This window comes from Benincasa hispida, chromosome 9, assembly GCF_009727055.1.
Source record: "Benincasa hispida cultivar B227 chromosome 9, ASM972705v1, whole genome shotgun sequence".
NCBI classification, from domain to species: Eukaryota; Viridiplantae; Streptophyta; class Magnoliopsida; order Cucurbitales; family Cucurbitaceae; genus Benincasa; species Benincasa hispida.
This window is the reverse complement of record NC_052357.1, coordinates 17907192-17926618: the sequence shown is the minus strand read 5'-3', so window position 1 is coordinate 17926618 and position 19427 is coordinate 17907192.

Sequence of the window (19427 nt, the reverse complement as noted above, 5' to 3'; positions counted from 1 at the left end):
AGAAAGAAAGAGCTATACGATAGCCCTCACGGAGTGTGAACGACGAGCGAGTTTACTAGACGACTATCTCTCGTCTGCTAAACGATCAAGTACCCAGTGTTTATACAATAGACTTAAGCCTTTCTCCCACCTACTCGATCGTTTAACTCGATCGTATACTTCCTCCTTCCCTCTACCAAATCCACATAGAGCCAACACCTCCTGGATTCTAACACCGAGAATACCAATACAACCGAGTGGTAGTGTCGAATGTTGCTGTTCGAGAGTCGAGGATTGAGTTTTACTCGATTGGGTTAAAGGATCTAATAGTTCATGAATTGCACTGGTTGTTTGTTGCGTTCGTGTTTGTGATTGAGTTTGCTAGGATACGTGACTGGTGTAGTGGAATTTCTATATCTTCAATAACCTTCATATGAGCACCATCAAAGGCTTTAACCACCCTAGAACTTAAGTTCAAGTAGAAGGGGACTATGGGGAGTTTCATCAAAGTGGATCTCTCTTCGAATTGAGCATTGATGTCGTTAATTTGACTCCAAACCGAAACAAAAGAATATTTGTAAATATCAAACTACTCCTATCACTACAAAGACATAGCAACAGTGGTAAATCCGAGTTGATCCACAGGGAAGCACAATTTGTTTCGTTAAGATAATGTTCTAACTAGAGCGGTAAATGGAGGGGGGGTGTGGAAAAGATATATGCGCGAAATTAAAAATAAAAATGTAAATATAATCTAGAATATGAGTCTATCTAATTTTTAGAGCAAGAGAGAGTTTCCTAGGTAATTTCTTTCATTAGGCATTAATTAGTTACACTGAATCTATCAATCCCTCAATCTATTAGAAAATCTAATAGCACAATTAGCCAAATTCGATATTAAACCAAACTAGCCCTAATTCAATTAACAACTCTTCCTTCTTAGTGACATACAAGTTAAAATCGAATTACATTACGAAAGGGTTCAATTGTTGAGACATACTACAAGCTGAAAAATCTTTATCTTATAGCATGATTTATTTGGAAAGATTATATCAAGGCATTCATGAGTTTGGTTAGAAAAAGTCTAGACTTCATACATGCGATCCGAATTTGCGCAGCTAAATCAATCAATATATGCATAAGCTATGACGATTTTGCAAACAAGAATTTCGATAAACTAAGTTGTCAGATCAATTTATAAAAAATCTATCAAGATTCAATCAAATCATCCTAAAGAGTTCACAACAATTCAGTTAAATTAATTAGAAAAACTTCAAGAAAATAAACATAGGGTTCTTGCTAAAAAAAAATTAAATAGGAGTTACCTCTTAACTCATAGACAAATCCGAGATACACATCCAATCCATCAATTACAACCCAAAATAAAAAAGAAAAACTAACATAAAGATACTAAATTCTAAAGGGAAAGGAAGAAGAATGAAGGTTAACTTCAGCCTCCATCGATTCGGCCTAAAAAATTCAGCATCCTCTTGACCTAAAGATGAAGAGAAGAATTTATAGAAAATGAGGTAGCGTCGCAACACTTGAAATAACGTTACAACGTTGAAGCATTCGATCAGGAGCGTCAAGGAAGAAGTCCAACGCTGGTCCCAACGTTCACTTGCGCGTGCTTTGCTTCTTCATCCATCAAAGATCGTAGCGTTGCAACACTGATGGGTAGCTTTGCAACATTACCCATTCTATCCACAAGTGTTAGGGTTGGAGCGTTGCATGGCATAGTGATGGTGGCGTTGCAAATATTCACAGTGTTGCAACGCTCGAAGCATTGCTGCAATGCTGCTGCACTTCAAGCTACTGCCTCCAAGCATCTGATGAGCATCAGACTTAGGCAAATCACAAGCACTATGACGCTCCGGTAAGGGCATTTTGGTCTTTTTGATTCTTTTAAAGCGAAAATGGTCAAATAAACTCCAAATTGCTTCAAATTAACCCCGATCGACTTTAAATCGCCCACTATACCTCTTGGTTGCTCAATACCTACAAAATAAGGAAAATAAACACATAAAATTCAATAATTAGCCCAAATTAAGCCATGAATAATAGCTCTTTTTGAGAGCTATCAAACACCCCCAATTTAATTCTTGCTCGTCCCGAACAAAATAGGAACACACAATCAAATAGCATATAAAAGAATTAAAAAAATGCTAGCGTAATTTGCAATGTTGTTACTCCAGTCTCAACAGTCAATTTGAATGAAATTTGAAATCAAGAACAAAAATCAAATATGATCAATCAATGAAGCACAAGTTTAAGAATGATTCTCAATCTATTGATGCATGAGTGAGCCTAGAGTTTTGTTAGTTAAACTTGCACAGCCCGGAAAAGTTTTAAAATTTCCTCATCCCATTTTTTCCCTACACTGGTTCGATTATCGACCTTGGACATATCACACTTGCAAAAAAGAGAGCAATGCTAAGACAAGGGTGCCTAAACACACACACGTAAAACATAAAAAGCATTTATTTTACCTAGAGGGCTGCTTTCACACCCCACCGCCGGAAACCTATCACTCTTTACTTTCGGTCCCTAACTAGACACGGCGGAGGTAACTCTTTTCACCTCTATCCATGCACACACATACTTTTTTTTTCTTTTTTTTTTTGCGGGCACGCTAGCATATGTCTCATTTTTTTATGCTTTTTTTCTTTTGTTTTTTTAGCTGACTTTTTCTCTTCTTTTTCTTTTTCTTTATTCACAGTAGACCCTATTTTATCTACTTTGTCTGGTTTTGCTCTAAAACTAGTGTGGTTACTCGTAAGTCAAAGGTGTATCTTTCAGGATGACAAAAAAAAAAAATACAAACTAGACAACCCAATTCTAAGCATGCAATGCTTTAATTTCGCAAAACAATGACTTAAAGATGCATGAGAGATAAGATTTTTTAAAAAAAAAAAATTGGGCTAAAATCATGATCATGATTTTCTTACATTCTTTCATGTAAATTTTATTATAAGAAGAGTGTGCCATAAACTATCATGATAACAATAGAGCAAATAGCAAGCAAGGCAATTAATCACACAACATTGTCCGAGCACAACGCTCAAGGACCCCAAGCTAAAAAAAACTACTCGACGAGTACCCCACCCCCAACTTAAAATAATACATTGTCCCTAATGTATCTTAAGTGAAGCTCAAAAAAGAAAAATTTCAAGGAAACAGAAAACCTCCCTTGAAAATGTGGTCGCACACGGGATGGTGGTGGTCGAGCTCACCTCTCAAAAAGATGTTCATCTCATCTAGGTCGTCCCTACAAAAAAAAAAAAAAAAAAAAAAAAAAAAAAAAAAAAAAACTAATCTAGAAAACAAATAAAAAAGTAGTAAATTTCTTTGGTCCCTTATTGGATGAGTTGATATAGCCCGGTAAGGCTATAAGACTCTTCATCTTTTGAAGAGAACTAACCGGGTCTAATTTCGTATTTTTCGTATTAGACAAAAAAGGTAAAAGGAAAGAATCAAAAGACTCAAGGAATGACTCTACAAAAAATAAAGACTCTGACTGGACTGAGTCAACCGACTCTTGAGAACAAGAAGAACAAAATTAAAAAATACACGATATACCAGACGACAAAATAGGTCGAGGTTTTTCAACCTCTAATTCTATCACCTAGAAATCGACGGTTTAGGCTTAGATTCTCCATAGTCCTCACAAACTGGCTCTAATGGCTTGCTATCCTCCAACTAATCCTCAATGTCGACATATATTACCTTATCGCTGCATGCCTCGGTGATGTCATAAGATGTGTGTAACTGGGGTTCCTATCTTCTCTCAACTGAATCAGAAGATTGAGTGACTGAGTCTCTCAAAATTTGAAGATTAGCTCTAACCTCAGCCTGAAGAATAAAGCTCTCGTGAAGGTCACAGATCTCCTGCTAAAAAACAATATTGTTAATAGCAAGTTGACTAATCACATCTTTTAATGACATACCTGAGTCGGCGGTGTGAGCATGCATCGTCATGTCGGATGTAGCAGGGTGTGAATCATAGTGGAACTGGTCCCATCCTAGGTTTCTATAGCCATAAGACTCCTCCCATCTAGGCCGATGAAAATCGTCATCCATATAACTAGGATACCCTCCCATGGAGTAGTCTCGTGGCATAGTGCTGCACTGTAGACTTGGGCATGCTTGCTTAGGGTGATCAGTCCTACATGCTTGCACTTGTTGTGGGTTACCTATAAATAATTGACTAACCAAAGAAGTTAACTTAGCAAGTTGATCTCGAAGGTCACGAACTTCGTCACTAAGACGAGGTGCTCCACTCGATTGTCCCCATCCTTGTTGATGATATCTGTCCATGCTTAAAATACTGACACAAAAAGGAAAACAAATCAAAAGCAAAAGAATACTCTAACTGAAAATTTAACTAATGAAACGTCAATGGCGTCCCCGAAAATGACACCATTTTTGTTCAACTTTAGAACAGATGTCGTTAATTCGACTCCAAACCGAAACAAAAGAAAATTTGTAAATACCGAACTACTCCTATCACTACAAAGACGTAGCAACAGTGGTAAGTCCGAGTTGATCCGCAGGGAAGCATGGTTTTTTTTGTTAAGTTAATGTTCTAACTAAAGCGGTAAATGGGGTGGAGGGTTGTATGGAAGAGATATATGCATGAAATTAAAAATAAAAAGGTAAATGTAATCTAGAATAGGAGTTTATCTAAATTCTAGAGAAAGAGAGAGTTTCCTATGCAATTTCTTTCATTAGGCATCACTAGATCTATCAACCCCCCAACCTATTAGAAAACCTAATAGCCCAATTAGCCAAATTTGATATTAAACCAAATTAGCCCTAATTCAATATTAAACCAAATTAACCCTAATTTAATTTACAATATTTCATTCTTAGCGAAATACAAGTTAAAATTGAATTGTATTACGAAAGGTTTCAATTGTTGAGACATACTACAAGTTGAACAAGCCATATCTTATAGCATGATTTATTTGGAAAAGATTATATCTGGGCATACATAAGTTTGTCAGAAAAAGTCTAGACTTCTCACATGCGATCCTAATTTGCGTAACTAAATCAATCAATATATGCATAGGCTATGACGATTTTGCAAACAAGAATTTCGATAAACTAATTTGTCAAATCAATTTATAAAAATTCCATTAAGATTCAATCAAATCATCCTAAAGAGTTCACAATAATTCAGTTAAATTAATTAGAAAACCTTTAAGAAAATAAACATAGGGCTCTTGCTCTAAAGAAATTAGATAGGAGTTACCTTTTAATTCATAGAAAAATTTGAGATATACATCCAATCCGCCGATTACAACCCAAAATTAAAAAAAAAAAAAAAAAACTAACCGAAATATACTAAATTCTGAAGGGAAAGGAAGAAGAATGATGGTTAACTTCAGCCTCCAAAATTCAGAATCCTCTTGATCTAAAGATGAAGGTAAGAATTTATAGAAAACGAGGCAGCATCATAATGCTTGAAATAGTGTTGCAACACTGAAGCATTCGATCAAGAGCGTCACGGAAGAAGTCCATCTTTAGCCTCAATGTTTTCTTGCGTATGCTTCACTTCTTCGTTCGTCAAAGATTGTAGCATTGCAACGATGATGGACAGCATTGCAATGCTACCCATTCTGTCCACAAGCGTGAGGGTTGGAGCGTTGTGTGGCGTTGTGATGGTGGCGCTGCAAATATTCGCAGTGTTGCGACGCTCGAAGCAGCATTGCAATGGTGCCCTGCACTTCAAGCTACTGCCTCCAAGTGTTAAGTATGCATCAAACTTTGGAAAATCACAAGCATTCTGACTCTCTTGTAAGGGCATTTTGGTCTTTTTTTTGACTCTTTTGAAGTTTGGATGCTCAAATCAATTCCAAATTGCTTTAAATTAACCACGATCAGCTTCAAATCGCCCATTCTACCTTTTGGTTGCTCGATACCTACAAAATAGGAAAAATAAATACAAAATCCAATAACGAGCCTGAATTAAGTTAGGAATAATATTTCTTTTTTAGAGCTATCAACCTCGACATTATGTTCAAGGATGATAATTATCAACAAGGACCTTGGCTACATGGTGATCCTTACATTTTACCGATATGTGCAAAGCCTTCATGTGCCCCGTACCTTCTAAAGGGATCTCTTCATCTATAAAGAAGATACAATTTGTAGGAGTTATAATCTCCATAGCCTTCATGTGCCCCGTACCTTCTAGAGGGATCTCTTCATCTATAAAGGAGATACAATTTGTAGGAGTTATAATCTGCATAATTTGACTGAGTGCATTCACTGAAATATCATGACCCACATGCGCTTGATTCAAGACATCAAGCAGAATCTTGTGGTGTGGTTCAGAATGCATGGATAATGAAAAAATCCATATATGAGTTGGAGTACATTGTAATTGCTCTATTACTTTGTACTTACTTTGTTTAATAAACTTCAGAAATTCACCCACTTCTTCTTCAGGGATGGGCTTGAGATTCTTTTTCTGCCTAGCTAGTGTGGTGTTTTCTGTAAAAACTTTGCTCAAATCATTTAGATCATCCTCATTCGTCATCTCCACAACTTTACCCTTATGCTGACGGGCCTTATCTTCTTCCGACCCATATATCAAGTTATCTGATGTATAACATCTTTCACTACGAGTCATTCCTCCAACTACTATAGAATTAATACTATTTGTAATGAATTGGCATTCATACCTCCACGGTATAGCTCGATTGTCGTTGTAAGCAAATGGACTTAGTACTTCAAAAGTCATTGCCTTTAGCATCTGGATACATGGATGATGGAATAAACATGCATCATCTTCAATTTCAGAAATTGAAGTATTTATTTAACATAAACATGCAAGCATTAAGTCCTTAAGCCATTTAACACTTCAAATGACATTAACATAGTAGGCTAGGTGTTGATTTTGGGATTAATCCACTAAAAAGTTGAAATCTTGGACAATTCCAATAAACTCATTTTCAAATTTAATTTAATTCAACTTTTCAACTTAATTAAATTAAATTAAAATTCAGTTTATGAAATTGAATTTTCTAATTTAAAATTGATTTAATTTTAATTAATTTAATTAATTAATAATTTAATATCATATATTAAATTAATAAAACACCTAATTCAAACATGAATCCTATTCATGTAATCGATATTTAAATAAATATTTAAATATTTTAAACTCTTAAATTACGTTTCATTATGATAAATTTAAACGTTTAATTATATCGAATATAATTATCCAAGCCCTAAATTGAATTTGAACATTTAACAACATGCATCAACTAGTCGTTAACCACGACGATCTCCTCGTTGTAACATAGGATTTGGAACAACCTAGGCTTCAGTAAAATGAATAGGGTCTTACAGTTCCATGTTGGGCATTGTCTTCTATTTCGGAGGCATACTTATACCGTTATGTAAGATCTGAAAATAGCGAGTCTACACTTACAGAATTATTAAGTGTTAATAATTTCTGACCAATCTAAATGACTATTGGAATATGAGTTATTCTGGAGATACTATTTAGTCAAGAATGTCTTGATGTAGTATCGTTGCAAAAGAATAATCTTGGGTACATTATTAAAATTGCTAAAACTTGATTGGATTTCAAATTTCAGAATGACGAGTTCAATAATACAAGTGTTGGCATTGGATAAACTTATTGGGGATAATTATGTGAATTGAAAATAAAATTTGAACACGATACTTGTGATAGACGATTTGCGGTTTGTTTTAACTGAGGATTGTCCTCCCATTCCTAGCTCTAACACAAACCGAAATGTTCGAGATGTGTTTGACAAATGGGTCAGGGCTAATGATAAAGCCCGTGCTTATATCTGTAGGATTGTATCAACAGCAGCAGAAGCACAAGGATCATCTAAGCATTGAAATTCACTAATTTTGGGAAAATATAAAGCATACTTTTGCAGAAAAAGTGAGTTTCAAGACATACCTCTTGTAAAACTTCTTCAAAGCTCTTTCACCACCTACAATCTTCTTCAAATCTTGTTGTAGACCACCTCAAGATCTTCCCCATTATTCTCTTGGTGCTTTAGATTGAGTTGTGGGACTAAAAAAAAGCTTGAATCAAGAGATGAAGGAGAAAAGCTCATTGCTGCAACCTTGTTGAAGAACCTTTCTTCAAACCAGTTTTTCTTTAAAAAACTCTATAGATTGTATGTCCGATTTTCACTCTCATATCTTCATTATATTGCAGATCAACATGCAAAGAGAAGAATTGCATGAGTTGCAGCTCATGTTTGGAGAAGACAAGGCAATGTTAATGTTTCATGTATAAGCTACTTAGGTGATGGAAAATGGAAAAATGGAAAAAATCCATTTTTCCATTTTCTGTTTTTGTTTTCCAATTTTCTATTTTTATCTAAAAATCAAATTTTGATTTAAAAATCTATTTGATTTTAAAAATGAAAAATTAATTAATTTCATAAATTAATTATTAAATAAAACTTAATTAATTTGATATCAAATATTAAATTAATTTTAACACATATCTATCTTTATATATTTAAATCATATTTTAAATATATAAATTCTCCTATTCCATTTAATTCTAAAATTAAACATAATTATATCTCTTATAATTATTCATTCCCTTAATTCTAATTTGAACGTTTCAAATTAACTTATCACACTATTCTAGAGCCAATCCATTACGAGCTTTGGGGGACCTCACGGAATCTACAGATCATTGGACTCCAACGATATGAGATTAATTGGCTAAACTCATTAGACCAAATTAATCTTCATTCGTTAACTAATGGGTCATTCTACTAAAGCCCATAGTTGCCCTCCCCTCACTGTAGATATATTATGTCTAGATGATTTAACCATAATCAGCAAGTCGACCCTTCACAGGTTGTTTCGTAATAACGGCTAGGTCAAATATCTATTTTACCCCCGAGATTACGTCTTATTCCTCAAGTCCCTACTGATCCTCTAATGAACAACTGGTTTGTGATCCAATCACCAAACCAAACTCTCTCAGCCCAGTGAGAGGGTGGGACCCCTTGTTCAAGACCTAGATTCAGTAGTATTTGCGAGAACAACTTTTCTTCTATCCCTAAATCGGGTAGGCGTGAACTTCGTCTTGCACCCTATGTCCCCAGCTATCTATCCAGTCTTACCCCTGAAATGGGAGTCTTATTAAGCCGGCGCTGTTGAGCCAACCCTCAACTATGCAAATCTAAGGGCAATCCCGAATAAACAGGAGTTCATAGTTAGCTTAGGATTAAGATCGAGTTACCTAGGTCATCTAAGTGAAATAGTCAGTCTTAAATAGTAAACAACGTTATAAAGTAAGAGTGACTTTTTTCTTGGTCCTGATCTTATGTAAACTCATTGCATAGGACACCCCCACTCCTTATGTCATAACATGTATGAATTAGGATCACATCATATGTAGCACTTTACAACTCTTTGTAACACTTACAGAGTAGGCCGCATCCAATGGTATTACCAGAATAAGGTACCCAACCTCATTCATGTACCATTGATCATTTTGACTATTTACTTGAATTCGATCCACTCTTATGTCTCCACATAAAGTTCAAGTACTCATACAATAGTTATGGGGCTTAGTTTATTGGATTTATACTTTCATACAATTTATGAGATCAATAACAAGTATATTGATAATAGAAAATGTTTATCATTTTACATACTGCGGGTTTTAGGGCATAAAACCCAACAATAACCTCGCCAGTGTATCTGATGTGTTGGCAAAGAAACATGAGGATATGAGTACTGCCAAAGAGATTATGGAATCTCTGCAAGGGATGTTTGGACAACTGTCATTTACCCTGAGGCATGATGCCATCAAGTACGTTTACAACAGTCGCATGAAAGAAGGGACAAATGTTCGTGAACAAGTCCTAAACATGATGGTCCATTTAAATGTGGCAAGGGTAAACAATGTTGTCATGGACGAGAGAATTTAAGTTGGTTTTATTCTAAAATTTCTTTCCAAGAGTTTTCTGCAATTCTGTACGAATGCATTGATGAATAAAATTGAATACAGCTGGACTACTCTACTGCATGACCTACAAGCTTACCAGACAATGTTGAGAACAAAGGGTCTGGAGTCAAAATTAAATGTTACTACTGCCGAGAAGAGAGGAATGTCCTCCAAGCCTGATGTTGTCTCATCTTCGAAGAGTAAGAGTATTCCTATGAAAAAGGGCAAAAGGAAAGGGAAAAAGAAGCCTGCTGAAAAGAAAGGCAAGAATAATGTTGTAGATAAAGGAAAATGTTTCCACTGTAATGAAGAAGGGCACTAGAGGAGAAACTACCCTCAGTATCTTTCCGAGAATAGAGCAGAGAAAGGTAACAAGGCTAACTAGTCCCTAGGACCATTTGCCCAGCTCGACCAGTGGGAGAAGTTGCTACTTGATGTTATCAGTTTTTGTAAAGCTTGTAAAGAATAGATTTTATATATTTTTGTGATAAATGAAGTGTTCATTTTGAAAAATTATGATTGTTCAAGCAACTTCTGTTAAGAATCAAACTGTTAAAAGTCATTTGTAATATTCATATATTTAAATGGCTAAGTATAGAAAGTTTAAAGTTCAGACGGTTTGGGTTCGGTTCGAGCGGTGCTAAAGTTGTTTTTGTAATAGTTAGGCTTTTGTTTGCTTGTTTTATCCAAAACTAAAATCATATATGTCCGTGTTTAATTATTTATGCATTGGATATATGTTATAATTAAATAAATCTTGTATGTGCATACAGTATGCCATTTAGATTTAATATCCCACCGTAGGAAGCATGCAACATGCATTGAAAGTTTGTTATAATTTGTTATAATATATAGTATGCATGCTAGGATTTCTTGTATTTAATATAAGTGTTATATTCGATATTGAATGCCTGTATGTGTTTAGCATGTCTATAGTTTTATAAGATGTTATAAAATGGGGTTAGACATTTAAAATCCATAACAAAGAACAGTTGCATGCTCACGTAGGTTAACCACTTGTTTTAATAGTTAAAATAGGTAGTTAAACTTGTAAAACTAGGGTTACAAACTCAACCGGTATATTATCCTATCGAAGGTTGGAGGTATTTAAGTTGACGATCTACGGAACACCTCCTACCTGGGGATTATGGCCGAATAATTGAGCATTTGTAACTGGTATTATGAGTATTTGTGAGTGATGTGAGGTAATAAACGGGTTTATCTCCTAGACATCGTAGGTTTAAGTCCATTTATAAGTATTATACTTGGATAAACCACATAGACTTAGGATTATTTTTATTAGCTGGAAAAGAACCTAAGTATAAATATATCTAAAAATTAGAACACTTCAGTGGTAGTCAATAACTTTTATATGATAAGAGTTATTAGAAAACTTCAGCAGGAGATTAATAACATATACGATACGTTATTCTTAGCTCTCGCATCCTTAGAGTTCACAGTCTGGATTTAAGTGGTACTTCGTGTCATCCTAGAAGTGATCTCCATTCGGAAAGTATTTTTTAGCTTAAATTTAGACTTTGGTGAATAAGGGGAAGTTGTTCGAACAGAAATCTAGTGTACGATTTCAACTGCCATGTCTCCACATAGTTCACACTGCGAGATTCATATGATGCTTCATGTCACTTAGAAGTGACCTCCATTCGAAAAGTGAATGTATGAGTCAATACCAAGGTGAACAGGGGAAGTAGTTTATAGTAAGTGGGTGAAGGAAATGTGTCAACATATTCTACGGTCTCCTCAATTAGTCTGAATCGTGAAATTTTTATATTGTGCCTGTTGGTTAGCTTTTAGCGGCCCTTTGCTAATCATCTAATGATGGCCATCCCCTTGGAGGGTTATAGTTTCGTCTTGGGTATTGTCTTCTATTTCAAAGGCATACTCATACCGTTTTGTAAGATCTGAAAAGGGCGGGTCTACACTTACAGAATTATTAAGTGTTAATAAATTCTTACCAAAAGCGGTACCTAAATGACTATCAGAATATGAGTTATTCTGGAGATAGTATTTAGTCAAGAATGTCTTGTTGTAGTATCGTTGCAAAAGAATAATCTTAGGTACATTATTAAATTTGCTAAAACTTGATTGGCTTTAAACTTTCAGAATGACGAGTTCAATAATACAAGTGTTAGCATCGGATAAACTTATTGGGGATAATTATGTGAATTGGAAATCAAATTTGAATACGATACTTGTGATAGACGATTTGAGGTTTGTCTTAACTGAGGATTGTCCTCCCATTCCTAGCTCTAACACAAACCGAAATATTCGAGATGTTTTTTACAAATGGGACAAGGAAATTCTGTACGAATGCATTGATGAATAAAATTGAATACAACTTGACTACTCTACTGGATGAGCTACAGGCTTACCAGACAATGTTGAGAATAAAGGGTCTGGAGTCAGAAGTAAATGTTAGTACTTCCAAGAAGAGAGGAACATCCTCCAAGCTTGATGTTGCCTCCTCTTCGAAGAGTAAGAGTATTTCGATGAAGAAGAGGAAAGGGAAAGAGAAAAAGAAGCCTGCTGCAAAGAAAGACGAGGATAACGCTGCAGATAATGGGAAATGTTTCCACTGCAACGAAGAAAGGCACTGGAGGAGAAACTGCCGTCAATATTTGTCTGAGAAGAGAGCGAAGAAAGGTAACAAGGCTAACTAGTCCCTGGGACCGTTTGCTCAGCTCGACCAGTGCGAGAAGTCGTTGTTTGATGTTATCTGTTTTTGTAAAGCTTGTAAAGAACAAATTGTATAGATTTTTATGATAAATGAAGTGTTCATTTTCAAAAATTATGATTGTTCAAGCAACTTCTGTTAAGAATCAAACTGTTAAAAGCCATTTGTAAATGTTCAGATATTTAAATTGCTAGATCAAAGTATAGAAAGTTTAAAGATCTCTAGATTTGACTTTTAACAAAGGGTTGTTAAAGATAGGTAAAATGCATCTTACTCAAAGAGTTGAGAGTACCTCAATGTCGTGGAAGGAAAATGTGCTTCTTGGTCATTACTAAGATGCAATCCCCATATAGTTTTTTCAAAAGCCTATTGTATACTAACTTTTTTATAATGATTCTCTCGACTAAAGTGTTTGAGAATTACCTAGTAGGACTATGAATACCAGATTAATAACCAAGGGCAAGTGGGAGAAATATCGGGTTTGGGATACCGAATGGTAAAAGATGGGTATGGGATGCCCTAGTTTATTGTATTTCTCTATAAAACTCATAAACTCAGTCTTATATATTGGATATATAAGTTACCACTGGAGTTTTAGTCCAAGTGGGAGTTTGTTGAGTTTTATGTCCTAAAACTCGTGGTACGTGAACAATAGAACTTATTATGGAAATTCAATAAAGATGTTATTGAATAGATGTTTTGCATAATAGAAATCCAATAAATCTAAAAAGTCCCTTGGCTATTGGATGAGTACTTGAACTTTATGTGGAGACATAAAGGTGGATCATGTTTGAGTAAATAGTCAAAATGATCTATAGTATATGAATAAGGTTGGGTACTTTATTATGGTAACACTATTGAATGCAATCTGCTCTGTAGTTGTTATAAGGAGTTGTAAAGTGCTACAAACGAAGTGATCCTAATTCGTTCATGTCTGGACATAAGGAGTGGGGGTGTCCTTGTGAAAAAGGATTTGTACAAGATCAGACCATGAAATCAGTCACTTTTACTTTATAACACTGTTTACTATTTAAGGATGACTATTTCAAAGCGATGACCTAGGTAACTTGACCTTAATCCTAAGCTAACTATGAACTCCTGTTTATCTGGAATTATCCTTATATTTACATAGGTGAGGGTTGGTTCAACAGCGTCGGCTCAATAAACTTTCCATTTCAGGGGTAAGGCTGAATAGATAGCTAGGGACATAGGTGCAAGATGGAATTCACTCCTACCTACTTTTAAGGATAGTAGAGAGGTTATTCTCTTAAGTGCTGATTTTGGGTCTTGAACAAGGTGTCCCACCCTCTCATTGGACCGAGAGGGGCTCGGTTTTTATTGATTGGATCACAAAACAATTATTCATTAGGGGATTAGTGGGGATTTTAAGGAACAATAGGTAATTTCGGGGGTAAAACAGAGATTCGACCCAGTCGTTATTAGGAACAAACCTGTGAAGGGTTGACTTACTAATCATGGTTATATCAAGTGGACATAATATATCTACAATGAGGTGAGTTTAACTATGGGCTTTAGTGGAGTGACCCATTAGTTAACGAATGAGAGTTAGATTGGTCTAATAAGTTTAGCCGATTAATCTTAGATCATTGGAACCCATGATCTCTAGGTCCACGAGGTCCCCCTACTAGCTCGAAAATGGATTAGCTCTAAAGTAGCGTGACAAGTTAATTTGGGACGTTCAAATTAGAAATCAAACAGAATTGGGAATATATATTTAAATATCATTTAAATTAATAAGAATGGAATTGTGTAAAATTAATTTAATATTGGATATTAAATTAATTAGAATTATTTAAATTGTTTAAATAATTATTTATTAATTTTATTACAAAATCGATTTATGAAATGAATTTGTAATATTAATAAATTTTGATTTTATAAATAAAATATGATTTTAAAATCAATTTTGGATTTTGGAAATAGAAAAACTCAAAAAGGAAAATTGGTTTTTTCCAACTTCATCTTCAACTAGCTCAGAAAGAACCCACCATCTTCAACCTTCAATAACTCCAAGCATGAGCTGCATCCCATACAGCAAATCTCTTTGCATGATAGTCTTCAATATATTGAAGTGATTGGAGTGAAGTTGAAGTGATTGCAACCGATTGAATTTTTCTGAAAATTCGGGTAGAAGAAGGTGTTCTTCTTTAGGTTGCTACAGTGAGCATTCCCCCAGTTCCTTTTGATTCCAGCTTATTTTGAGTCCACAACTCAATCTAGAGCACCAAGAGTATAGTACGGAAGATCTTGTGGTGGTCTGCACAAAGATTTGGAGGAATTAATAGCTGAAAAATCGAGATTTCAACGGTTCTTTAAAGTTATGTCTTGAAACCCATTAAAGTCTATTTAAGCATGTTTTCATTTCTGCCAAAATTAATCAATTAGAGTGTTTATCGATCCTCATCACTTCCGCTGCATACTGCTATCAATCCAACAATAGGTATCAAGCATCAAATAAGCATTCAATAGGTATCAACAATATGAAAATATGAAATTGTTGTACTGATATGGTTTTCTGAAAATATAAACCATAGTGTTTTCTCCTCCACTAGATATAAATCATATTTATATCCATTTTCCTCCAATTAATATATCTCATACATAAAGTCAATCATATCATATATAATTAACTAGTTCAATCATATCACATATAATCAAACTCCCTCTCGTCAATTTGAACATTTCAAACTGACCCAAAAACTGATTCTCAATTTGAATCTATTGAGCCATTAAGGGGATCTTATTGACCTATGGCTCGAAGCTCCAACGGTACATGAATAGCTTACTAAATTCTTTAGCCATGAGATCCACCATCTGTTAATTACTAGGCATTCCACTAAAAACCGACAGCTGAACTCTTCTTACCACAAATATATGTTTGTGTCCATCGAATATAACCAATCAACAGTACGATAATCCTTCACAGATGCTCATTGATGTGTGGAAAATGGAGTAAATAAATATGTGTTCATTGTTCGTTCTCCATTCGTCGCTGGTCATGCGTTAGACTAGGGGATATGCAATATGCATCTGATGACCATGCGTTCTTGTCACAAGTTTTCTTGCTCTCTCGCGAAGTATAACGAGATCGCAAGTTTCTCGGGGTGATCCGAGGTCGAACTAGGGACTGGTAGCCAAATGTTATAAGGTAATGTGTATGCGGTGAAGAATAAAAGACATTGAAGTTTAAAGCTATGTGCTACTCCTACTCCTAACTAAACAGATTAAGCAATGGAAGTATGACTATGAGAGTTAGAGACATGGTATCTGTTAACGCGTAATAAGATGTTTGGGAAAATAGATAAAATGGCGGGGATGACTTCACCACATCATTAAGTTTGATCGCAAGGGTAACCCTAGCCAGTGCAAGCTATGCGATTATTCTATCCACAATTGACGAAGACGCATGCGATGCATATGGGATACTGTCAATAGAGCTTATGCCTAAGTCTCTATTCTTGCTCACGTGCTCCCACACATAAACAAAGTGACCGCATACCACCATATCCTACTTCTGGATGCATGGATGAGACCGCATACTTTCATATCCTATCTATAGGATGCATACGCTGTGTAATAGCAAAAAGAACTTATTCCTAAGCTTCTATTCTTGCTTATTTGTTCCAATCTGACTCTCTCAAGCCTAGATTTGGTTTTTAGTTTACTCTTCCAAGTATGCCCAAATGATGAATGATGCACTCATAAGACAAGGTAAACACATAAAGCATGGTTGACATAAGATTATTCCAATCTCTAGGAACACTGCTTACTTTGCTTAATGCGTTCCACTACTAACCCTCTCAGACAGTTAGTCGCCGTTGATCAGCTCATAGACAAGCGTTGCTATAGCTCACACCAAGCAAATAGGATTTTCTCACAATACCCGTGCAGCACACAGGTCTTGATGGTTTGCTACATGCTTGATATGTTTATGCCGCATGATTAAGTATGGGATACTCTAGCAATCTTACTTAGTCGTTGCACTAAAAGTAAAGGATGATAAGAAGAAGTGAATGAAGATGGAATCGAAGGAAATAGAGAAATGCATTGATCACAATATGTATTAATCTCTTAAGCCATAATGTAATACAACACAGAGATAGAAGAGATATGGAAGGCTAGATGGGCAATGTCTTGTTTCCATCAGATGTGTGTCAAGGCTGCCGGTGGTATCTTGGATGGGCAGTGGATTAGTCTCTCTCGAGATCTATCTCCAGCGGAGCTCCGATCGTCACTCAGAATGGTTGAAGGAATGAAGCACTCTCAAGAATGTCTTCTCACGTTTTCGTCTGGATCACAAGGATCTGCGCTAACGTAGAAGCTCGGATAAATTGAAGTTGGACTCTAAGGCTTTTATTTATAGAGCTTGATGGTCGACAGCATTAATGGTCCTCTTCTGAATTTCTGCTGCTAACGGCGTGATGGACATGCTCTGAATCTCTGCTACTAACAGCATGGTAGGTAAAATGTCAACATCACCTTCTGATGCTCCCAAGGTATGCGTTCATGCTTGTTTTTCGAAGTATCATTGCATTCCACTACCCTTGCGTTTATCCCTCTATTATGGTTATTACTCTGTAGCCGCAACCTTTATGTAGTTAATGGCCGCAACATCCATGCGTCGAACGTATGTGATCGCCTCTGTGATGGTGAGATTCACCGCATGCGATCAATTCCTACATTAGCTACAAAAATAGACAATTGGATGCAAAATAACGCATAATAGTGAGTTAGCGAAGATTTTCATTGTTGATCGATGCAAGCTCACTTTCTCATGAATTCTTAGTATAATCACCGCATATTCTACTTATCAGCCCTCATAATTCTAAATAAAGGACCTATAATAACTTATATTTCTGCCCGTCATCACACCCCCAAACTTAGAATCATGCTTGTCCTCAAGCATGCCTTATACTTAAGAAATTCATAATTCACCCTCTAGCTTTCCTTTGTGATGACCAGCCTCTCAAAATATAATTTACTCATACCTCTAACCTTGGTAGCAACGATATCTTCAACTTCGGTTACTTTTTCAAAGAGATCTTTTCTAAGCTTGAATCTGGCAAGCCTCTGCTCAAAAACTTTTTATTCATATCCCGCAACTTTGCTTTCAGCTTTTAACAATGCGTTTGTTTAAAACAATTCAAAGCTTTGCAATTTCTTAATAGAATGTGGTGTTGAACCTGGTTACGCTCTTCGTTTTGGCTTGCCCCCACGAGTGTCATGCGGACAACCAACTTCGATTGCATGCCATATTCAATTCAACTCTAGCCTTGGCTTAATTTGGCTTGTACCAGACAGAGGAGTTGCTCTTATGCGTTGATCATGGCCACTTACTTTCGTTTTGGCTTACTTGCACGGGTGTCATGTGAAGTATCCAACTACGGGTAAGTGCCTTTCACAACTTAACTCTTATCAGCTTGAGTTTCCCCTTTGCGCTGACAGTGGAGTTTTTATTTACGAACGTTTTTGTTTTAGAGAAGAAACATCGCAATGTGATGAACGCATTTTCCGTGACCACTGTCACCCCCAAACTTAGAGATTAGCAGCGCTCTCGCTGAAAAGCTAAAGACAAACTCATCAGGAATGCGGTACCAAATGTTTGAGCAGAGGTTTATATATAACAAAACTTACACTGCCAAACCTTGAATAAGCTATTAAAAGTGAGGTGAGCCTTGCGATTTTTAGTTAGTAGATGTAGTGAAGTATATGTACCATCATAGATGCAACGCAAAGGTAGGCGAGCGAGCAAAAGAAAATTTCAAAAGGATAATGCGTACAAGATAACGAGAAAAGAACCTTCGAGTACAATAATACTTACGACCATGCTTTAGAATTCATGCGGTCAAAGCCATGCGTTGAATGATGGAGAGAATTCTTCCATTGTAACAGTGCACCGAGGAGAATTATTGTTGCACTTACAAGGAGCAAATGCACCACATCCAAGAAAGCAGCCGCATATCCAAAATAACAATAAAAATAAACTAAACTAGCAAAGCAAGGTAAAGATAGAGTAGAAGACGTCCCTGGAAAAATTGGAGTGAGGCCACCGCAAGAAGTCTTCCATGCAGGAGATTGATCTCAACTGCCTGGGTAAAAAGGCTCGCTCTACCATGGAACTTCCGGCAATTGTTGGGCATATTGTTGCTTGGCCACACGATTATAACTGCCTTCAGCTCATGCGACTGATTGCCTTTCTATCTTGGGGTCAATACTGGCTTTTGGCGCATCGCTCACACCTCAAATATTGTTTGCAACTTGGTCGCACAAGCTACAATACACCCAAGGTAAAAAGGTTGCCTGCGAATACACAAAACTTAACAAACTATTACCTACCAAGTGCCCGGCAACGGTGCCAAAAACTTGATGTGTTGTAAATATGATGAAATAATGATAAGAAATTGCGGGGATGAGTTATGGTTGCACGTGCAAGTTTTCCTAGTAAAATCCAAGTATAAATCTCACTAGGTTTTCTGGTAAGTCCAGGGTCGAACACAGGGACTACTAAATTACTATGTGAAAATAAAATTGATTCTTTTGCGATGGGAAAAATAAATAAGTTGATTGGTGTGTTATTTGAGTATAATTCCTATGCGACGGATTCGAGTAAAGAGTTTATGAAAATGAGAATTACATTGAGTATGCGGTGAACGGGTTGAGAAAGGATTTAGCTAACACTTCCTAGATTGCGTTCAAGCTATGCGATGCTACACACACACAACAACATGTCATCTCTCAATGCAGATGCCATAGTTCCTATTTCTAGGA